Raw genomic sequence first — 11,030 nt, 5'->3', positions numbered from 1 at the left:
AAAAATGTCTGCTAAATGTCACTGGTGTCGCTATGACATGTCGGTCGAGATAAATTGTTTCTTGCAATACCGGCACTTTTGAGTTGTACCATTATATCAGACAATTTAAGATATTTTCAAACTGTAACATATTATCATGACCAGTTATAATGGCCGTACCGGTAATAACAATCTCAGAGAAAATATCTTAAACAAAAATCTTTGATAAAATTATTATACTGCAAACAAATATAAATTACTTTAGTATTCGAACGAGTTTCGTGATTCATAAATATTATTTTAAACTTCTGCGGGCATAAATATTATAATGTTTACGAACCCGCAGAAAATTTACTAACTTTTCAGCTCCCGTGTTAATGTATTATGTATAAGTTGAAACTAAAGTGCAGTGCAAGTTTCCACTAAAAGTGTTCCATAACGAAATACGGTAAAAGTAAGCATGAACTATATAATATGGCGTATTTATTTTAAAATAAGGCACTAAAGGCTATAAAGGAGCCGGTTTCACTTTAAGAATTTGGAAACTCCTTGAGAACTAAAAAATAAAAAATGTACTAAATGCTAATACCGAACAATGAAGATTTTATAACTGTTCAGTATCATACATTTTACAAAAAACCTAGTCTATTGGTTGAATTTAATATTTTAAATTAATTTTGACTTGATCTGCTTTCAAAATAATACCTACTCCTGAAGCGATATTTTGAAACTAAGCATTTATAGTGACATTGTATAACGTGTAAAACGAAAAATCATCATGACCAATATTGACACGTGAAATAGATAGAAGATTGAATTTACTCAACAAGGGGAGTCCGTTATATAAATGTAAACACTTCATTCTATTATAAAATAAAACTATAGATCAAAAATGAATAACCATTTTCAATTTCGTTGTAGCACGAAACTACAGCCGCATTATATGCTAGTTCAATCAGAGAGTGCAGCAAGCACCTCTACCGGTTTCGAAACTTATTAGCTTTTCATCAGGAGGCACATATGCTGCTTTGTCTGACCCAACCAGGACAAACCCCGGCGTGCAGTTACGGATTGCAACGAACGAAATAGCAGGGATGCCCTAGCGGCAACTACTAACAAAAGACTAAGTTTTCAATCTAATAGCACATAAAATAATATTAAAAATACTACTCTACATCCCACCAGATTGAAAACAATGGGAACCTTCTCTGGTTACACCTCCGAGGCTTCTAAGATTTGCAAGCCATAACGGATACTGAGACTAAAAGAAGATGAGGGAATTTTACAATTTATAATTCACGTTCCATCTGCTCATCGCGGTAAAGTTTCAACGAGAATGGTTCCCTTCGTACTCCAATCAGAGTAAACATGAAAATCAAAGATGAATAACCATTTTCAATTTCGTTGTAGCACGAACCTACAGCTGCATTATATGCTAGTTTAATCAGACAGTGCAGCAAGCACCTCTACTGGTTTCGAAACTTATTAGTCTCTCATCAGGAGGCTCATATGCTGTTCTCTCTGACTCAACCAGGACAAACCTCAAACTAAAAAACAAATTCTATAAAGCTGCCATAAGAGCAGCTATGATGCACGGAACTGAATACGGGGCAGTTAAAAAGAGAAAGCAGCAACGAATGAATGCCGACGACATCATCATCATCATTGGCTTTACAACTCATGATGGGTCTTGGCCTGTTCCAAAATTACACAGCCTGTATTCCTTTCTATCAGTTGCCTTGTATTTCCAATTTCGTACTCTTAGCACTTGTAAATCGTCTTCCACCTGGTCCCTAAATCGTGCTCTGGGCCCGCCTCTTCTCCTCACTTCATTCGGTGTTTGATTATAAATTTGTTTCGACGGCTCCATCTCGTTCATTCTCTCTATGTGGCTTAGTCACCACAGGTTGTTTATTTTGAGGTCCACCGAGAGAAAAAAATTCTTGACATAAAGAAACTTTATTTATATTTAAGAAAGATCGACTTGGCATGTTGCCTAAGAAATATACCTTTGTATGTAATATATAATTTTATAAAATATTTCAAATAAATTTTACTATAGCCAAAGAAATATATCTTAAACATGATTGAAATTATCACTTTCTGGCAAACTTCAAACCCATTTATCAGAAATAAATTACACTTGATTTTATAAGTCATATTAATATATTTTCTTGACATTACAAAACTATTCTTTCTGAGCAATAATATTTCTTAGTAACGAATATTATTATCTTACTATTAATAATTAATGTATTTTTAATGTTAAGAAATATATTTCGCAGATATAATCGTATATTTAGAATTAAGTTAATATTTCTTGAAAATATAGTGGTAGGACATACGGCGAAATAAATCATTGTGTTAAGGTAAAATCATTATTTATTAATAAAAACAAGATATAAAACGTTATTATTACATACAAATATTTTCTCCACCCTTAAACCACTGGCTTCTACAAAACAATAAAATGATGGAGAGGCAATCGAACTTCCTCAATTTTTCCATCTTTTGTTAATAGCACTTTGTATATCAGCAATTCACTAAAACAAAGTCGTTATGTAGAAAGAGTGAACTTATTTTAATAAAAAAAAATTTATAAAGATATAGATATTTATTTTGACAAATTTAGGAAACACATAAAACAAATACACGGCCACACATAAGAACCATTAATACTATTAATAATCAATCATATTTAGTTCAAACCAGGCATTATTTAAACTACACATCTTTGTTTATTTTTTTCTTTTTGTTAATGAAATATTAATTCAAAAATGAATAACCATTTTCAATATTAATTAATGTTAAAATATTAATTATTTTTATGTATAATATTAAGTCACAACAATAAACATTGTTTAGCTAAAACCAGAGGAAAAATACAACCAATGTAAAACATTGAAGCAGAAATATATAATAAATTTCCTTTATTTTTATAATCTAAAAGAGACAGCGTACTTAATCATTCAGAAATTTTGCTACGGTAAAGTATTATTAGTTTACATCTCAAGTCATTTAATACATATTAACTAATTCACAGTTTTCGGCAATAAAATTTCTTAACCATTAAAATATTTTTTTTATGCTAACTGATTTCTTTATCACAAATAAATGAACAGAAAACAATCTCAGCGTTGCACCCACTATGTTTGATATAGCGTTGTATTTTATATTTTTATAGAAGACGATACATCCAAGAAATCTATTATAGTTAATACATAAGTATGCACATTTTTAAAAAGGTACTTGGATGTATAAAGTTCTACCATTTCTGGAAGGCCCCGCAGTTGGTTAATAGCTCCTCTTTTAATATTGTTCTGAAGCTATATATTATTATCATTCTGTCCCAGCTTTAAATTGTGGCTTATTTCCCAGTTAGAATAATAAGCTCCTTTTTTTCAGAGTTGTCCACCATTATACCTAGAAAGCGTATTTATAAATATACTATTATGTTTCTTTTATAACAATTCGGATACGCAACAATATTATTATTACATCTTAAATTACTCAATTTACTTTTATTTAATACCTCTATATGTACGTACCTTTAAAATATCCATTAATTTTTAAAGAACACCAACAAATTCAAAATCCATCTATATGAACATGAACTAATATCACGGTTCTTAGATATTACTACGGTTGCCTAAATCGACTAACCAATGAACATTAAGGGTGAGATTACGTCACGAGGGTTTACTGTCATTTGAATCATAATATGATTTTTTTTCGAATCCTGAGAAAACCAAGTATTTTAGAAAAATTTAAACGCAGAATGCAAGATTGCATTATTACCGAGGGCGGAAAGCCCCTTAAAATAAACAAGCAGATTCTATTGAATGAAATATTTGAAATTAAATATCACACTTCTCTTTTATTTTCAGCCCTGTAACTTATTAAAATAAATATTATAGAAGTTTTCAGGGACTTTCAGCCCTCGGTAATAATGTAGTCTTTCATTCTGAGTTTAAATTTTTCAAAAATATTTATTAGTTTTCTCAGGATTCGAAAAAAATGAATACAATTAAAACACATTGAGAATTTTGACATGCGTCAAAATTTTGCATTCTCAATGTAAAATTCTGAACTGTTGAATTCCAGCTTCCCTAATAATTATTTTACATTAAAATACATTAGAAACTATTTGAAGAGGATTCAAATCTGTAGTGGAAATAACTGTTAAAATTGGTCTACGTAATTAAACATATTCCAAAATTTTGTAAAAATGTAATACATTTTAGTTTTCAGCCCAAACTTAGGCCACACATAATGCAATAATGTTCACATTTTTGAACTGTCAATATTTTTATTTTATCATCTATTGTTTAAAAACAATACAGTTGATAAGATACCCTCAGTTGCGGAGAAAGGATTAATAATAAAGATTTTTTTATTCAGTCAATGGTGTGAGCACTGTCAGTTAAATAGTAACGTGTGGCCTTACTTTTACACGCATACCTATTGTGGCAAATGTATCATATTTTTCAAAATTTTGGAATGCATTTAAATCGTAGAACAATTTTGACTTTTGATTTTAATACAGATTTTAATTCTCTACAAGTATTCTCTCATGACTTTTGATGTAGAATAATTAGGGAAGCAGGAATTCAACAATTCAGAACTTTACATTGTGTTTCCTATGGCCCTTTTTACGATTCGCCACCCGGTATAAGATAAAATGTGTACTATTTGTCTTATTATTTCATAATAACACAAATAATACACATATATGCACAATAACACACATTCAATGATCGAAAATAATTTAAAAATATGGGAATGTAAACTCTTGTGACGTAAAGTCAAAAATATAAGTCTCCCCACCACCGTCGGACAAGACAACCGTAATAAAGTCTAATGCTGGCGACTCACGGATATCGAAGAGACCATGGCATGCGGGCCAGGACCAGGACTGAAGGCCGTCATTTGAGTAGTTAAGTTAATGAACTGCAGTTGAGACGCCACACACATGCAGTTTTGTGATCGAGCGTGCCAACGCCTTTACGAAAACTGCGTGTATGTAGTGATTTTGGCTTCAATTAACTGCCTGTCAGTCACCCGGCCTCTTCGATATCCGTAAGTGAGTGGCCAGCATAATAACCGTGAACTAATATCACACCATTTTGACAAATATTGACAATTAAATCAAAAAAAGTTAATCTGCGCAATTCTTTTGCGGAAGAAAATCTCTTTGCAAGTAACATTTCGGCATTAATGATAAAGTTTTTATTTTATAACCACAGTTACTACAGAGGGTATTTCTGAAGAATTATTTCTTGCAGTTTAAAATATTTATTTGATTGCAAGAAAATTTCTTGTTCACAAATATAAATACGGCTTAACTTAACATTATATTTCTTATACTGCAAAATATTTGTAGTTTTCAATTTAAAAAACAAAAACTTTAGGATAAGAAAATCAAATGTAACCATTAATGCATTTCTTAGTATTGAAGAAATTATTTGAGTGAAATTATTTAGTTGTGTTTAAAAAAACTCGTTTCTTTATATGTAAACCGGTACGTTTAAGTTAATATGATATGTTAACTTTTAAGAAAGATGGCTCAAAGAAATCAGTGTTTCAGGAGAAAATAAATTGTTCTCTCGGTGTAGGTCCAAACAATACTAGGCTCACTATAAAAGTGGTCAAACTCAAAATTTTAGTATCTACGCCCCAATCTGTTTTCCTGCGCACCTTTATAAGCAGAGAGCTTTTAAAAATATAAAAACATACAGATTATTACCTTAAAGATAAAACAGTTGGACTATGCTTAACTTGCGTGAATCAATAACCTGTGCATTTAAATTCATGTTAAAAATGCGTAATTGTAGATACAAAAACTAAGGGTCTCAGCGTTTTTATAATTATTTTTTAAAACAAGAACAGAAGTATTCCATACATGGTTTTCACCCTATAAACGATTCATCAATAAAATTCAATGTAACTTAAAACATTGGTATTTTCTACGATTTATAATAGTATATTAGATAACAGTTGCATTAAAGGTCTTTAATGTATATAATTTGATTAGCATGTTCAACGTAATTATTATTTACAAAACAAAAACATAACAACTGCTTACAAATACTTCATTACGTAAATTATATATTTATGTATATCCAAAATTCAAATAACAAGACAGAGAGGGATTACTAAATTGGATAATATTATTACTTGTTTTATACAAGTTCCATATAATTGATCATCATCATTAACCCGTACTCGTCCACTGCTGGACATAGGTCTCCCTCAGCTCTTTCCATCTTTCTCTGTTTTGTGCGGCTTGCATCCAGTTGCCGACAATACGCTTCAGATATCAGATCGTCAGCCCATATAATTGATCATAGAAATGCTTAAGCTGAGCAAGGGCGGGATATTCAATAGTGGAAGCAGGTTTTCAATCAAATTGTTGAGTAGGACAAAGACATAGTTTCAAATAAGTGAAACGTCGATTATATAAGGCACTCTTAAGATCAGATATGTAAGGGCAGAATTAAGGGCAATTAAAAATAATTTAGAACAAAAATAATGTGCAATGTAAAATGAAAAGTTACGTGCAGCTGTAGATGTATATTTACATCATACTCGTTTCTCGTTTACGAAAAAGAATATATTATCATTATATAGTTTTTCATCAATGGTTATTTCAATTTTATCTATTTGTGAATCTGATGGTCACTGAAAAATGCCAGCAAGACACAAAGTGGCAAATTTGGGCCGTCGAATGAATACCGCTACAATCATATTAAATAGAAGTCCACAAAGAACAAAGGAACAAATCCAACAAAATAATGCAAATTTGTGTACGATCGTAGCTTAATTACGTGAATCACAATTACATGACACATGAGCTGAACGAAAATAACAACGACGATTGAAACAAAGAAAACCACAGGTTCGTATTAACCCATTCACTGCCTATCGCAGAGGATGGAACTCAGCTAGGAGCCATTCTGTTGAACAACACCTTACTGAAGTAACCATATCACGTGCTGGCGCTGGATAGACATGGGGACCACAGGCAGAGTCAGTGACAGCAACGCTAACAAGTACAGAGAGTATTTACATCCGATTAGTTCCTTCATCTAGTATTCGAGTATGAGACAGATAAGTATGAGATAAGTAAGGAATGTCCCCTATATCTTACGCTCAAATTAAAAAATGTGCCAATGTGTTGCGCGTCACAAAAAGGGCAACTGCCCTTTTGATTGAAATGACACCCTAACTATTTAAAGGTTTACTTGTATCTATGGATCCAGATTCTAATGTATTACTAAAGTTAATTAGCACAATAAATTAATGCTGAAAAGAGACATCGTTCGGAATAACAGAAATAGTCCAAAGTTGAACGTAGGTCTCCCCCTTATTTTTCCACTCTTCTCGGTTCAGTGCTAATCGTGTCCATCTGGTCTGGTCCCTGCGTATCTTTTTAGGTCCATCTCATCTGTGATCTGCCCTTTCCTCTTTTGTGGTCCCAAGGTCTCCAGTGGAATATCGCTTCATTCCATTTTCCGTCTCTTTGTCTGCTGTTGTGTCCAGCAAATTTTCATTTGAGAGTAGCTGCATGTTTGTTTACGTCTTTCACTCTGGTTTGATTTCTGATCCATGTATTTTTCTTTTTATCACTTAGCCTGATACCAAGCATTTGCCTTTCCATTGCCCTTTGAGTCTTGGCCATCTTTTCCATATTTTCCTTTGTGAAGGTCCATGTCTGTGTTCCATATATAAGTACTGGTAGGACACATTGATCATATACACACACCCAACCGTATATGGAATTATCTGATATTTCTTACTTTTTCGTCCGAATTTAAAAAAACGAACACACGAAGTCAAACAATATTTGTTTTAAAGCAATTTAATAACAAATATATAACAATTAATTAAAACAATAAAGTATTTAACAAACAAATTGAAAGTAGTTGTTTTAAAGTCAATAGCATACAGAATTTCAATTTAAAACGAATAATGTTTAAATTGTTTTTATTTATTTTTTTTTGTATTTTGTGATAGTCAGTGTTATCACCTCTAGTCCTTATGCAAGCTTCAGTTTGCGTGGGCACGCTCCTAATCAAATTATCAACATTTTGTTGTGGTAGGTTGCTTCATCCATTAAGAGCAGCTTCTACTAGCCGTGCGGTGTTTTGTGGATTATCCCGGCGAAGTCTAATTTTTCTTTTAAGCATATCCCACAAATATTCTATAGGACTAAGCTCGGGTGAGCAAGCAGGCCACTCCAAACAAGGGATACCTTCTGCTTCAATGATGTCTGTAGTCACTCTAATGGTATGTAGAGGTCCATTATCATGCAATAAAATTAAGTTTTCTTCTGTTGGACCTCTGCAGAGCCTGAGTACAAGTTATCAACATACCTGTGAGCAGTTAAAGTTGAAGCAGTCCCGAAATTACCATCTAAATCTTTGAAATTCCGACCCAGTTTACAGTTGTAACACTTTTGCTACGCCCTGTATATTGATCTTCCGCATAGTGTGAGTTTTGTCAATTCGACGTTCCCACAATGATGAATATTACGAATTTTATTTATCGTTCCGTTTCTTTGAAATGTGACGTAGTTGTTTTTGCTTGTACAAGTAATGCTTGCCTGGAAACTCACCGCCAAGAAGCTAAAGCTATAAATCTCCCAGTGGAATATTTTTATCGACGGTTTGTCCGGATTTGGTTTATATTATCTCACGCAAAGTGAAGACTAGAATCCTTTTTCCTAGATAGTCAAATATCTAGAGGAAGAACCCTGCAGTGTTGTAGTTTGCAAGATAAAAGGTTTTATGGCATTTGCAGACTAGAGTATAAAGGTTTATGATATTTACAGACAAGAAACCTATTGTATGTGTATTGGAACAAGAAAGCTCAAGCTAGATAAGCCGATGTTTTTAGTAGAACCATTAAATATTGCGTTCGCAAAAACTAACGGGATAGTATGAGTCAGGCATTCCGTGAGAACTTAGGAATCTTGTTATTGCAAAGATATCGAACTCGTAATTGGTCGAAAGAAAAATTGATTCATTTTCTAGGATGTCCTGAGTAAGTTTTCTTGCCACCTGATTGGTAGAGAAATCTTTGGTATGGCCGCTATTAGTCAAGGTAGGAGGTAACTTCTTTTTTTTGGAAGAAGGAGCCCAAGTTTAGAAGGATCAAGAGAGAGCTTAGAAGAGTCAGTTCCATGAGGGCCATCATCATGTTCAGTTAAGTTCCTGAGTGCAGCCATCGAGTTAAGTTTAGTTCTGAGTTCCAGTCAGTTTTTTTTTAAGATGTAGTTTCCAGTTCCCAGCCGGCTGAGTTGATTCAGCCCGGTGTATAGGATGGTGTATCGGGAGCTCCGGCGATTTTCTCGCTGTTTTTAAGCGAGTCGTCGATATAATTTCATACCACTTTTGGTATCAACAAATTTCTTTTATGCAGTCAGAACCAGGAATGATGTCGTATAATTTTTATATTTTTTTTTGTTACTAGTTTCAACCCCCTAGTTGAATACTAAGCTGGCTAGTAAATTTTATTCCAGTTTATTGAACTTTCAATAATTTTGTTCGAGTTTAACTAAATAATTTTGTTTGAGTTGAATGCTGAATTTTTCTATATTTTTTTTATAAACAATGGATAACCTTATGTACTGTTTGCTGTAGCTATTAACAGTGAAGTGTTTTTTTCGCGTAGTAAAATAGCGTTTTGGACTTACCAACCAACCAACAGAAGAAAACAGGACATTCATTGTAAAGGTATCATTTTTATGCTTGTAAAATTTTTTCGTTTCATCTTTGTTTATTTGATAATCTAGATCTCTAATTGTAACAAAGAGAGATCAGAGATTAATTTTTTTTTTGTTTTTTAATAAATCTTTGATTTTCAACATATAAATTTATTATTTCCTTCCTTCTCTCTTGAATCGTAAGAACAATAAAAATTGACTGAGTATATAATTTTGAGTATAAAGTAAAGGAGGTAAGTTACACTATAATATTTTGTATATTATGTTTATTTTTTATTTGACTATGTTTCTTTGTTTTATTTTGATTTATATTTCTTTGTTTTATTTCTATTTTTTTTTGTATAAAGTTTGGTTTCCCTTAGGTAACCAATGGCGCCCAATATTTTATTTTTTGTATTTTTTTATCTTTTTATTCTACATCCTTATTTAAATTTTTCTATCTTTTTAAATTCTTTTAAGCTAATAAGAGTATATCATAACACCTTATAAGAATCCACTCCCTTAAATCTCTGAGACAGTAGCAGCCGAGCTACTAAAAATTATGTAGCACGAATTTTGTCAAATCTAAGTATATCTTTATGTTTACCTAATTTGTCCTGTATCATAAAATGGCTTCCATTCGTGGGGCTGTATCAAAGTTGATTGGATGAAAGTTAAAGAAGGATCACAATTCCTATCCAGAACATTACAGTTCCTCTTGTATATTTGTGAACAGATCTGACAGTTTTCGTTCTTGCTTTTCTTCCTCGACCTCTAAGTACACGATTTCGTGAGTCATCTGATTTTACACAAATCATGACTTTTTTGAACATAGCAAATTTTGTCATTTCCCAATGTTCCAGTTTTGATGGTGAAGACACCAATTTAGGCGATCAATCTTGTGTTGCCTGGATAATTCGGGAACCCATAACTGTCTGCTGCTGTACACTTCTTAGTACGAACTCTTCTTCTTATCGTTTCAACTGAAACAGTTACCCCTGTAGCTTCCAAAAACTTCCTTTGGAGCTGCAGGTGAGAAATGGTTGGGTGTCTTCCAACTAATTGGACAATTAAACGATCGTGGAGAGCCGTTATTACTTATGGGGAATTTTTCTTGCTTATTTTTCAGCTTTCCTAGTTCCTGTTACCTAGCATAGGTTTTGGACAGAACGCCCTGTATTACGCCTAGCTCTACAGCTATATCCCTCTGATAACATTACTTTCTGCACAAGACCAATAATCCTTCTTCGTTGTAACTTCTTTAACCCCACATGAGGCATATTTTCGTTTTTGGACGCACAAGTTAGTTTATTTATTTTCGTTCAATTTGCAACTCAAGCAAATA

Source organism: Diabrotica virgifera, chromosome 1 (genome assembly GCF_917563875.1).
Source record: "Diabrotica virgifera virgifera chromosome 1, PGI_DIABVI_V3a".
In the NCBI taxonomy this organism is placed as follows: Eukaryota; Metazoa; Arthropoda; class Insecta; order Coleoptera; family Chrysomelidae; genus Diabrotica; species Diabrotica virgifera.
Note: the sequence above shows the minus strand (reverse complement) of the source record.